General features: G+C 41.0%; 1 protein-coding gene across 14 annotated transcripts in view; it reads left to right on the plus strand.

Annotated features, from left to right (window-relative positions):
- The first annotated feature begins 651 nt into the window (after positions 1 to 651).
- The window catches only part of CEP152 (centrosomal protein 152), a 146,691-nt gene continuing 134,040 nt past the window's right edge, over positions 652 to 13,302 (plus strand). For 5 of the 14 annotated variants that reach the window (XM_064291998.1, XM_064292001.1, XM_064292002.1 and 2 more), the window contains exon 1: positions 652 to 856. The gene's annotated coding sequence lies outside the window, so the exon portion shown is untranslated. Of the gene's footprint in view, positions 857 to 1,324; positions 2,355 to 13,302 lie in introns of those variants that run through there. The other 9 variants (XM_064292005.1, XM_064291993.1, XM_064291999.1 and 6 more) reach the window with 5 other exon arrangements.

Below are 13,302 nucleotides of genomic sequence, written 5' to 3' on the forward strand. Positions count from 1 at the left end.
ACAAACATACACCTAAGTGACAACATTCACATTCGAGAAAATTCAAGTAGTGAATAATTCCGAGGGAAAACGGACCACCTCTTCAGTAATTACAGAAACACAAATTAAAACAAGGCAAGACCTAGTAAGCCAGAAGACAAAGAGAAGCAGTATCTGAGGCTGTTCAGGTGGAGGCCAGTCTCTACGCAGTGCCGTCGAGTCGATTCCGACTCATAGCGACCCTATAGGCACCTTAAAGAAACGGAAGGGCAAATGCAAAGCCCCCAAGGCGAGAGCTCGGTGGAGAGACTGAGGGCTTCCGACCAGCGGCCGAGAACTGGGGTTTAGGAGTGAGAAGCGCGGGGGCAGGAGTCACCGCTCCAGCCTCCGGCCGCATCAGCCAGCGGCAGCCAAGGGCTGGCGTTCCAGCCAGGTGGGTCGGCGAGGGCCGAAAGCAGGACGCCAGGTGCCTGCGCGACTCTAGGCAACCGATAAGCCCGCCCACCCGAGAGGGAGCCTTCTCGTAATTGGCTCACGAATCCACCAATAGACGTACAGAGGCACTTCCCGCCGCCTCTGGCGCCCGCTTTCAAACAGCCGTACGTTTGCGACAGCTGGCGGACTTCTCAACCAAGCTTGAGGAGGGCGGGGACTTCCGCCTCTTCGCCCCGCCCCCGAGTCGGCATGGGCCCGCACACAGGGCGAACTTCTAGCCGGGATTGAAGGAGACGGCTGCTCCTCAAGGCCTCAGCGCCCCAGGGTTCAGTTGTCACCAGGAAGGCGCTCGCGGATGAGAGCCGGGGGAGAGGGGTTCGCCAGAAGCTGGTCTTCCGACAGGGCCGGAGTTTCCCCGCGGCGACGGCATCTGTGGCCTCTGGTGAGTTTCGCTTCGCGGCTAGCCTTGGGGCTGGGCTCAGAGGCGATCTGGTCGTCAGGGTCTGGGTGGAGGCTTGCCGGAGCTGAGCCCCCGGCCTCACCGCAGCGCCGGCTGTCGGCGGACGCGGGCTCAGCTCCTTGGAGCGTCACCCGCACCCCTTCTTCCCCGGGGCCCGCCGCTGGCCTCCCGCAGGCTGCAGGGCCCCCGGGACCCCGCCCGGTCGCCCCGCCGCGCCTGGCTCACAGAGGCGCTCTGTTCAGGCGCGCTGAGCGGGGCGTGTGACGCGGGCCCCGGGGCTGCGGCCTGGCGCGGCGGCCCCGTGCAGCGTCCGCCTGGCGCTCCTGTTGGCCGTGCCGTGGGCGGCGCCGCGCTGCGTCCCCGGTAAGGCTGCGCGCTCCTGCAGGGCCATTCATGGCTGCCTCCCTCGGGCTGCGGTGGCTGCCGCGTGCCAGGGCTGCTCGGCGGCCCCGCGGGCACCCGGAGTCCGTGCGTTCAGGCCGCTCTGTTAGCGCCCATCACCGAACACGGTCGTAGGTCGCGGCTGCTTTCTTCCCCTCGTTCGGAACAGGGACTGCCACCGACGTTTGGTAAACGATTGGTGAATGAATGGGTAGGTCTGGTATTGCGAGGCTAAAACAGGCTGGTGCTCTCCAGGTATTTCCATTCTAGGAGAGAAGCTAGCAAGTGAATGGAATTTCCCGACTCCAGGGGCACGTCCTACAACCGCTCTTCGTGGCCCCTCACCCTTTCTATTTTATAGGCTTGAGTTTCAGGCTGAGTCAAGCCAAGTTTCCTCACCTCCCCACAAGAGTGGCAGTTTGTATACGCTCACTAGATAGGCGAATGCGCTCCACGAAGTAAGAGAAGCTGAAGTTGATACCGTAAGACAAGTAGAAATACAGTCTAAAAGTGCAAAAACAAAACAAAACCCGTTGTTGAATCAATTCCAACTCGTAGCGACCCTATAGGCAGGGTAGAACTGCCCCGTAGGGTTTCCAGGGCGCGCTAGCCACCGGGTTTTCTGAAAGTGCACAACTTTGGAGTGACTGATACCACGGGGGAGAAGGGCTGGGGGTGGCCTTTTCATCAGAGAGCAGGTCCTATTGTTTGAAGTAAGGTTTACCACAGGCTGCTCATTCATCTTTTTCCTAGATGTACTGGTTCTTGTTTGTTCCCATAACCTCTCCTACCCATCAGTAGCGATGTCTTAATAACAACAAAATCAATATGTATTGATTGGTACATGGTGTTAAGCACTTAATATACATTATCTTCAGCGTCATCATTACCATTCTTGAAGTGGGCACTATTTTTGCCTTCATTTTATTAGTTATGAAAGGGAAACAGTTTGCTCAAGTTTGCACAGCTGGTAAATGGAGGAGCCAGAATGAATGCCATCATTCTTAACCGTTTACACCCATTCTGTGTCCTTTAAGATCTACTTCTAATCTGAAGTTTCTTCTTTTGGGAAACATCTCTCAGCTTCCGTTCTTCAGAGGTAAAGATAGTTTGTGCTTTGTTCTTTGCTCTACTACAGAATTTATTACAATGTATCATTGTAACTCTTAGCGTCTATGCTTGTTTCCCTAAGACCTTGAGCTGTTCAGGGCTGGCACCATGTCTTAGATGCGCCTGGGATATAACCCAACACTCCTTAGGTGTTCAAAAAAATTTTTTATAGAAATAATGAATCGCTACAGGTTAGCATTCATGTATCATATTTATTCAGCGGTTATCTGTGTGTGCCTAGGAGTCAGAATTGACAATATACACGGTGTGGGGTGGGGAGGGAGACAGATACATTTTAATTCTGCCTTCAGGATGCTTATAACAAGCTATTAAATGAGGCAAAAACAACGAAATTTTTGTTTCTAATGTTTTATCGACTAAACAAAGCCCTGGTGGCGCAGTAGTTAAGCATTTGGCTGCTAACCCAAAGGCTGGGAGTTGGAATCCACCAGCGACTCCTTGGAAATTCTATGGGGCAGCTCTCTGTCCTATAGGGTCACTATGAGTTGTGATCGACTTAATAAACACCTATTGGTGTTTCTTCTTATTGCAAGGAGGGCAAAGAAAATTTTTATAACTAGGGACAATGAAATAAATACTGGGCCAGAGTGAGTGTCACAAAAGGTTAGACATACTTTTTTAGAGTCTTGTTAATGAGTTCAGAAAAAGTTACCTACCTAGTAAGAAAGCCATAACAAGTCTACTATTAAAAATTTTTAAATAGCATCTTGATTTTTTTTTAATGGCCATCTCTTTGAATCAATAAATATTTAATTCATTGTTTTTACTAGTGGTATAAAGTATCTGCAAATTTATTTAAAATTAATATTACTAGTGCAAATGTTCATCTTCAATATATTATTGTTGATAGTTTTCAAGAAGATTTTAGCAGGCCATACTTTCACCAGCAATTCATGAGAGTACCTAATTAGCCACCACTTATTACCAGTTTATCTTTTTCAACCTAAAAAAAAGCCTGTTGCGGTTGAGTGGATTCCGAGTCATAGCGACCCTACAGGACAGAGTAAACTGCCCCAAAGAGTTTCCAAGGAGCGCCTAGTGGATTTAAACTGCGGACCTTTTGGTTAGCAGCACGTAGCACTTAACCACTTTGCCACCAGGGTTTCCTTTTTCAATCTAGTTGTTGAAAATGGTATTCCGTTGTTTAAATGAGCACTTCTTTGACTACTCCATGAGCTTAAGCATCTTTTCAAGTTAACTGAGCGTTTACATTTCATTTTTTAATGAATTATCATGTTAGTTGCCCACTTTTAAGAAGGAGCCCTAGTGGTGCATCAGTTAAGTGCTCCGCTTTGTACCAAAATGTTCGCGATTGAAACCAACCAGCTGCTCCTCAGAGAAAGATGTGGTAGTCTGCATTTGGGTTGTTTATCTCCTTTCTTTGTGAGATTTCTTTGTGTATTAGGACTTTGTCATGTGTTCTGTAAATCTTTTTCCCATTTATTATTATAATTATTTTATCTTTGGGCTTTGTTCATGGTATGTTTTTCCATACAGAATATTTGACTTGTTAATGATGTCTTTTGCCGTATGAAAATTTTATTTTTTCTTGTTAGTGTTCTGTCACGTTTTTCCTTTATGGCTTCTCAGTTTACTATCTTGCTAGACTTACCCTAAAGCAGCCTCCTCTATTGTTCTGAATATGATAGTAAAGCTTGTGATGGCTATAGAAACGGGTGGCAACTTAACAAGGTAAGGAAAAGCAGTATCTTTTATTTTAAATTTCAGTTAAAATACTAATTACCTGTTTAGTTTAAATTTTTTTTTTTTAACCCAGTAAGTTAAGTAGATGTCCCTTTATGTTTAAAAGACTTTTCTAAGGTCTCTGTCAGTCTACAGTTTTCAGAAAGAAAACATACTTTATATGTTTTCTTTCCCAATGAGGGATGGTTTGATCTTTTCAGATATTCTTAGGTTTCTTCTTTAATGACATGGTTTTGACTTAAAATGTCATTAAAAAAAATAGTTTGATTCTTTACAGTCTCTTTACACACACACTTACACGTGCACACATGCACAAATATCTCATAGAATTTATCCTTCTCTGAGAAAAAGAAGCACTTTATTTAAATAGCTATATTTAGCATTGTTGTTATTGTTAGTGGCCATTGAGTGAATTCAGACCATGGTGACCCCGCTGATATAGAGTAGAATTGCTTCATAAGGTTTTCCAGGCTGTGACATTTCGAAATCAGATTGCCAGGCCTATGTTCCGAGGTTTCTCTGGGTGGGTTCCAACCACCAGTTTGGCTAGTAATTGAGCAGTTAACAATTTATACCACCCAGGGACTCCCGTACTTAGCATAGGCACTTGTAAATCTTAATGTTCTTTTTCAACATTCACCATCTATTGATGGCAGCTTAATGAAGGATTGGGGGGAAAAAAACTCCCTTCTTTCACCTTTATTGTTGTTATTGTATGCAGTCAGGTTGATTCCAACTCATAGCAACCCTACATGACAGAGTAGAACTGCCCCAAAGGGTTTCCTATGCTGTAATCTTTCTTTTTTCCTTTATATCTAATCTCTCTAAGCCTATTATCCAAGCCAGAAAAGAATAAAAATTGTATCTATTTTGGGGCGATTAGGGTTGAATGAAATAATCCATGTAAATCTCTTTGCATGGCACCTGACACAAAGTAAGTTCTCATTAAATGTTGTTCAGTGTCAGTGGAGGTTGGACGTTCCTAGTTCCATAATTCCAAACATTTTACTTTTTAAAATTTTTTCTCTATTTGCACTATATTTTAAAGACTTTTGCCTATCATATTAACTAAATTTATTAAGTAATTCATTTTCCCATTTATTTGTAATTAAAGAAACTGCTACACAGTTTCAGCTTGAGATAATTTTTTGGGGGGGGATTTCACATCTTTTACTTTTTTTTAATTGTACTTTAGATGAAGGTTTACAGAACAAACTAGCTCCTGATTAAGCAATTAGTGTACATATTGTTTTGGGACATTGGTTGCCAACCCCATGACATGTCAACACTCTGCCTTCTTGACTTTGGGTTTCCTCTTACCAGCTTTCCTGTCCCCTGCTGCCTTCTCATCCTTGCCCCTAAGCTGGTGTGCCCCATTAGCCTCATTTGGTTTTATGGGCCTGTCTAATCTTTGGCTGAAGGGTAAACCTCAGGAGTGAATTCATTACTGAGCTAAAAGGGTGACCGGGAGCCACACTCTCTGGGTTTCTCCAGTCTCTGTCAGGCCAGAAAGTCTGGTCTTTTGTGAGTTAGAATCTTGCTCTACATTTTTCTCCAGCTTTGTCTGGGACCCTCCACTGTGATCCTTTTAGAGCAGTTGGTGATGGTACCCGGGCACCATCTAGTTGTTCTGGATTCACTGGTGGAGGCTCTGGTAGATGTGGTCCATTAGTCCTTTGGAATAATCTTTCCCTTGTGTCTTTAATTTTCTTCTTTCTCCATTTCTCCCAATGGGGTGATACCAGTGGAGTATCTTAGATGGCCGCTCACAAGCTTTTAAGACCCCAGATGCTACTCACCAAAGTAGAATGTAGAACATTTTCTTTATAAACTATTTTATGCAATTTGAGGTAAATGTTTCCAGAGACCATGGTCCCCATAGACCTGAGCCCAGCAATTTCGTCCCTCAGGGAGTTTGGATGTGTCCATGAAGCATCCATGACCTTGCCTTGGGCAAGTTGTTCTGACCTCCCGAATATTGTGTACTCTCCTACCCTTTATCAAAGTTACCACTCATCCATTGTCTGTTTAGTGCTTTTCCATCCTCACCCATCTCCTCCCTCGTAACCGTCAAAGAGTTTTTCTTTTTGTGTGTAAACCTTTTCATGAGTTTGTATACTAGTTGTCTCATATAATATTTCCCCTTTTGTGATTGACTTATTTCACTCAGCGTAATGCCCTCCAGAGTCTTCCATGTTGTGAGATGCTTTGCAGATTCATCATTGTTCTTTATCGTTACACAGTACTCCATTGTGTGTATGTACCATAGTTTGTTTATCCACTCATCTTTTGATGGGCGTCTAGGTTGTTTCCATCTTTTTGCTATTGTGAACAGTGTTGCAGTGAACATGGGTATGCATATCCTTATTCATGTGATGGATCTTATTTCTCTAGGATATATTCCTAGGAGTGGGATTGCTGGATCATATGGTATTTCTATTTCTAGCTTTCTAAGGAAGCGCCGTATCGTTTTCCAGAATGGTTGTATATCATTTTGCATTCCCACCAGCAGTGAATAAGAGCTCCAATGTCCCCAAAGCCTCTCCAACATTTGTTATTTTCTGTTTTTTGATTCCTGCCAGTAATGCTGTGATAAGATGGTATCTCATTGTGGTTTTGATTTGCATTTCTCTAATGGCTAGTGATTGAAGAGTTTCCTCATGTGTCTGTTGGCCGCTTGAATGTCTTCTTTGGTAAAGTGTTGATTTCCTTTGCCCATTTTTTAAATTGGATTATTTGTCTTTTCATTGTAGAGTCATTGGATTTTCCTGTAGATTTTAGAGATTAGACCTTTGTTGGATTTGTCATAGCCAAAATTTTTTTCCCCAGTGTGTAGGTTCTCTTTTTACTCTGTTGGTGAAATCTTTTGATGAGCATAAATAGTTTAATTTTTAGAAGATCCCTGTTATCTAGCTTATCTTCTCAGGTTTCTGTGTTGTCAGTCATGGTTTGTATCCTGTTAATGCCGTGTATTAGGGCCTCTAGCGTTGATCCTATCTTTTCTTCTATAATTTTTGTACTTTTTGGCTTTATATTTAGGTTTTTGATCCATTTTGAATTAGTTTTTGTGTTTGGTGTGAGGTATGTATCCTGTGTCATTTTTTGCAGGTGGGCATCCAGTTTTGCCAGTACCATTTGTTAAAAAGACTGTTTTCCCCCATTTGATGGACTTTGGGCTGTTGTTGAAGGTCAGATGACCGTAGGTGGATGGGTTTCCATCTGAGTTTTCAATTCTGTTCTGTTGGACAATGTTTCTGTCACTGTACCAGTACCAGGCTGTTTTGACTACCATAGCTGTGCAGTAAGCTCTGAGGTTAGGTATTGTGAGTCCTCCTGCTTTATTCTTCTTCAATAGTGCTTTCCTTGCCCAGGGCCTCTTCCTTTTCCATATAAAGTTATTGATTAGTTTTCCATCTCTTTAAGGAATGCTGTTGGTTTCTGGATCAGTATTGCATTGTATTTGTGGATTCCTTTGGGTCTAATTGACATTTTCACAATGTCGAGTCTACCTATCCATAAGCATGATCTGTTTTCCATTTGTATAGATCTCTTGATTTCTTGCAATAGTAGTTTTTTAGTTTTTACAACCCTAGTTAGATTTATTCCTAAGTATTTTATTTTTGGTGGGCTTTATTATAAATAGCATTGTTTTCCTGATTTCATTTTCATCGTTCTCTTTGTTGGAATATAGGAATCCAACTAATTTTTGTATGTTTATCTTGTATTTTGCTACTCTGCTGAATCTTTCTTGTGGAGTTTTCTTGTGGAGTCTTTTGGGTTTTCTTTGTATAGTATCATATAATTTGCAAACCAGGACAGTGTTACTTCTTTCTTACCAATTTTGATGCCCTTTATTTCTTTTTCATGCCTTATTGCTCTAGCTAGGACTTTCAGCACAATGTTAAATAGGAGTGGAGATAAAGGGCATCCTTGTCTTGTTCCTGTTCTCAAGGGGAATATTTTCAGCCTCTCTCCATTAAGAATGATGTTGGCTGTTGGTTTTGTATAAACCCAAAACCCAGTGCCATCGAGTTGATTCCGACTCATAGTGACCCTATAGGACAGAGTAGAACTGCCCCATAGAGTTTCCAAGGAGTGCCTGGCTGATTCGAACTGCTGACCTTTTGGTTAGCAGCCTTAGCACTTAACCACTATGCCACCAGGGTTTTCTGGTTTTGTATAAGATGCCCTTTATTATGTTGAGGAATTTTCCTTCTATATCTATGTAATTGAGAGTTTTTATCAGGAATGGGTGTTGGACTTTGTAGAATGCCTTTTATGCATTGATCGAGATGATCATACGATTGTTTTATTTATGTGTTGGATTACGTTGATTGATTTCCTAATGTTGAGCCATCCTTGCATACCTGGTATACTTGGCCGTGGTGTATTATTTTTTTTGATACAATGCTGAATTCTATTGGCTAGAATTTTGTTGAGAATTTTTGCATCTATATTCATGAGAGATACCCAGTGCTGAGATATTGGTCTGTAATTTTCTTTTTTTGTGGAGTCTTTCCTTGGTTTTGGCGTGGGTTATGCTGGCTTCATAGAATGAATTAGGAAGTATCCATTCCTTTTCCATGTGTGTTTCTAGAAATTTGTCTGTATCCTTTAGGTTTTCAAATTTGTTGGAGTATAGTTTTTCATCGTACTCTGTTATGATCCTTTTTATTTCAGTTGGGTCTGTTGTAATGTCTGCCGTTTCATTTCTTTTTTGGGTTACTTGCATCCTCTCCTGTTTTTCTTTTGTCAGTTTGGCCAGTGGTTTACTGATTTTGTTGATCCTTTCAAAGAACCAACTTTTGGTTTTGTTGTTTCTATTTATTTATTTCTGCTCTGATCTTTATTATTTCTTTTCTTCTGGTGGCTGTGTGCTTCTTTTATGTTCTTTTTATTTGTTTGAGTTGTATAGGTAATGTTTTGATTTTGTCCCTTCTTTTTTGATGTGTATATCTATTGCTATAAATAGACCTCTGAGTACTGCCTTTACTGTGTCCCAAAGGTTTTGGTATGATGTGTTTTCATTCTTGTTCGATTCTATGAGTTTTTTGGTTCCATCTTTGATTTCTTCTGTTACTCAGTGGTTTTTAAGCAGGTGTTATTCAGTTTCTATGTAATCGATTTTTTTCCTTGTTCTACCTGTTGTTCTTTTCTGGTGTTGTGTTGTGATCAGAGAAGATACTTCGTATCATCTCAGTATTTTGGATTTTGTTGAGGGTTACCTAAGATGTGGTCTGTTCTGGAGAACTTGCTATGTGCATTGAAAAAGAATATGTACTTCGCAGCTGTTGGGTAGAGTGTTCTATATATGTCTACGAGTTCAAGTTGGCTGATTGTGGCCTTTAGATCTTCCATATCTTTGTTGAGTTTCTTTCTAGATGTTCTGTTCTTTACCGAGAGTGGTGGGTTGAAGTCTTCTGCTGTTATTGTGGAACTTTCAATTTCTCTTTTCAGTGGTGTTCAGTTTGTTTTATGTACTTTGGAGCCCTGTCATTGGGTGCATAGATATTTATCATGGTTATGTCTTCATGATGGATTGTCCCTTTAATCATTATATAATGCCCTTCATTGTCTTTTATGGTGGATTTTGTTTTAAAGTCTGTTTTATCTGAGATTAGTATTGCCACTCCTGCTTTTTTTTGGTAGCTGTTTGCTTGATATATTTTTTTCTATCCTTTGATTTTTAAGTAAATATACGTCTTAGTTTCTAAGGTGCATCCCTTGTAGACAGCATATCGATGGATCTTGTTTTTTTATTTTTTAATTCTGTCGCTCTCTGTCTCTTTATGGGTACATTTATGCCATTTATGTTCAGTGTAATTATTGATTGTTGTGAGTTTGTTGCTGTTGTTTTGTAGTGCTTTTTTTGTGGTGCTGATATTTTCTTTGTTCCTCTTACTGAGGAACTCCTTTTGTTTCTGAATTTTTTTTTTTTTAATTTCTTTTGTTTTTATAGGTTTTCATTTTACCAGAGGCTTTATGTTTTTCTTCTTTATTTTGAATTCCTTTTGTTTCTGGATTTTTTTTTTTTAATTTCTTTTGTGTTTATAGGTTTTCTTTTTACCTGAGGCTTTATGTTTTTCTTCTTTATTTTGATGAGTAGGTTTGTTAACTTTCTTTGTAGGTACTTTGAAATTTACCCTTCCTAGGTTTGAACCTATCTTTTATTACTTGGTATCACCTTGCCCTCTTCTCCATATGAGAGTTCTATACCGATACTGTTAATTCCCTTTTTTGTTGTTCTGATGTTGTTGCCATTTACAGATTGATCTCTCAGGTTCCCTGTTATAAGTCTTAGTTTTGATTAATCCTTGAGAGTTCATTACCTCAGGTGGTATATGGCTGGTGTGGTCTTATGCCCTAGATTCAGGCTGTCTGATGTTGTTTGTACTCAAGTCGAAGGACTCCCTTTAATAATTCTTGTAAGTTTAGTTTGATTTTTAGGTATTCCCTTAATTTCTGTTCATCTGGAAGTGTGCTGATTTCATCCTCACATTTCAGCAAGAGTGCTGCAGGATATATTATTCTTGGCTGGCAGTTTTTTTCTCTCGTTTTATCTATGTCATGTCATTGCCTTCTTGTCTGCATGGTTTCTGCTAAGTAATCAGAAGTTAGTCTTACTGTTTTTGCTCTGTATGTGACTTTTCATTTTTCTGGAGCTGTTCTCAGGATTGTTTCTTGGTCTTTGGCTTTAGCAAGTGTGATTATGATATGCCTTGTTGATTTTCTTTTGGGGTCTATCCTATATGGGGTTCGTGGAGCTTCTTGGATGGTCATCTTTTCATCTTTCATGATATTGGGGAAGTTTTCTGTCAGCAATTCTTCAGTGATCCTCTCTGTATTTTCCATTTTCTCCCCCTGTTCTAGAACTCTGGTCATTCACAGATTTTTGCTTTTGATTGTGTCCCACATTATTCTCAGGGTTTCTTCATTTTTATTTGTTCTTTTTCTGATTTTTCCTCAAACACAATGGTATCCAAGTGTTTGTCTTCAATATTGCTGACCCTGTCTTTCATTGTTTCAGACCTGCTCCTAGACCTTCTATGACACTGTCCATTTCTGAAATCTTGTTGTTTACCTTTTGGATTTCTAATTGATATTTTTGTATGAATTCTATTTGTGATTTTATTTTGATATTTCGTTCTTCTATTACTTTCCTGAGTTCTTCTGTTGTTTTGTCTCCCTTTTCTATGATTTTGTGTATTTTTTTGTAGGCCGTAATCTTTAGCGGAACAGATTGCCAGGTATTTTGTCCCGCAGAGCAGCTGGTAGGTTCAAAGTGCTGACCTTTTTGTTAGCAGCCAAGCACTTAACCATTGCACCATGGGTTCTTTTTTTTTTAACTTTACGAGCCAAAAACAAAAAAAAACTCACTGCCATTGAGTCAATTCTGACTCATAACAACAACCCTATAGGGGAGAGTAGAACTGCCTCATGGGTTTCCAAGACTCTAAATCTTTATGGAAGCAGACTGTCACATATTTCTCCCACAGAGCAGCTGGTAGGTTTGGACCACTGACCTTTTGGTTAGCAGCTGAGTACTTAACCACTGTGCCACCATAGCTCCTCTTTTTTACCTTATAGAGAAGTGAATCCAAATACCATATTCCATCTTGTACTTATAGTTAAGTTCAGGAAGAGGTGGAAATACTACAAGAATTCAGAGGCAGGAAAGATGATTTCTGCCTGGAGGCCTTGGGTGTCTTCAAGGCTCAGTTTAAGCTTATCTCTTTTAAGGAGATAAGATTTAAATGGGCTAGTATTTTTCATTATCTCTAGGTTCTGTAGACTTGATGTCCACTTTCAGTCGTGAAGAAAACCTTAGAGGCATGGGATACAGTGTTCTTTTTACCCCTCACCATAGTGTATGTATGGCACATTTTAGCTCTTTTATGGGCTCTTTTCCATATTCAGATCTTCATTTTATGCTGGATATACAAGAAGACTCCTATAGCTATGGTGGAGACAAGGATTTAGATCCCCAAACTTAAGTGTTTTGCCTCTCAGTGAAGGAGTGCACCAGACTTTTATCCCTTTACCCTGGCACAAGAATGGAAAGGAGGAGGGCTGGCCTAGGCAGCGAAGGCCAGCAGGGTTAAGTTGTTGTGAGGCGTTTGAGTTAATGTGAGTTGAAGGGGAGGGCCTGGGTGGGTGCAGAGCCCAGAGAGGAAGGATGAGAAGGTGGACTGCAAATTAGTGCTTGATTGAGAAACATAATTCAATCCTTGAAAAAAAAAAACCCCAAAAGACTCTGCTGTGGGGACCTTTAGCCCTGAAATCCATTGGTGTTAATCTGTAACGCCATATTCCGTCTATTCTAAAGTGCATATTTTGTTTTCATATTTTAACATTTACAAAATGAGTTACATCTGAAAATTGACGGCAGGTCATAGTTTACTTGGCAGCATTTTTTCTTGGTAAAAACAGAGCTGTGTCATGTAACAGGACACCTTTGATGAAGTGGAGTATCTTTCGCTACAGAGCTTTTGGCTTAGAGAAAGCTTCGTGATCACGGGTTTCATCTGTTAACAGAAGGGAGCTAAGTTCTTATAGTAAAATGCATTTAGATTGCTGGTCTGTGCTTCCAAATTAATGGCATTTTAGCACTCAAAAGCTGTAGTGACAGAGTTGTGGCTTAGGCTCACATCCAAGTGCCCTTCGTTGATTGGTGTGCAGACAGTTATGCCAGGTAACTGGTGATGCCTGCCTACATTTTGTCAGAATTGTTCACAGCCTTAAAAGTCTGGGAAGCTTATTTGTCATGTCAGGATCCCTGAGTATAATTTAAATCGTCAGCAGCCATTTGACCGCAAGCAGTTAAAAACCCATCTTCTACCGGGCTCCTGCCACAGAAGTCGCTGTCCCCAGGGAGCTCTTGGTGCTGCTTTGGGAATTGCACCTGCCCCCGGGGCAGCTTCACAGTCTTTAGGTCTGGTTTTTTTTTTTCCTGAGTATTTTGCCAGAGTCTGATTTTATCAAGCTTAACAACAGGACCTCTAACACTTATTATTTTTGTTGTGTGCTGAATAGAGTTTACCAGATTGTAAATGGCTCCTGGATAGCAATCATTAGTCCAGTTCTTCTGTAGCGCAAGGAACTTGAATTTGTGAAATTCAAAGGCTGGAGCAAAATATGGATGATGCTAACTGTGTACTGTTTAATGCATCCAATCTAAAATTTTGTTTGTGCTTTTTCTTAAAAATTTTGTT

The sequence above is a fragment of the Loxodonta africana genome, chromosome 10 (genome assembly GCF_030014295.1).
Source record: "Loxodonta africana isolate mLoxAfr1 chromosome 10, mLoxAfr1.hap2, whole genome shotgun sequence".
NCBI classification, from domain to species: domain Eukaryota; kingdom Metazoa; phylum Chordata; class Mammalia; order Proboscidea; family Elephantidae; genus Loxodonta; species Loxodonta africana.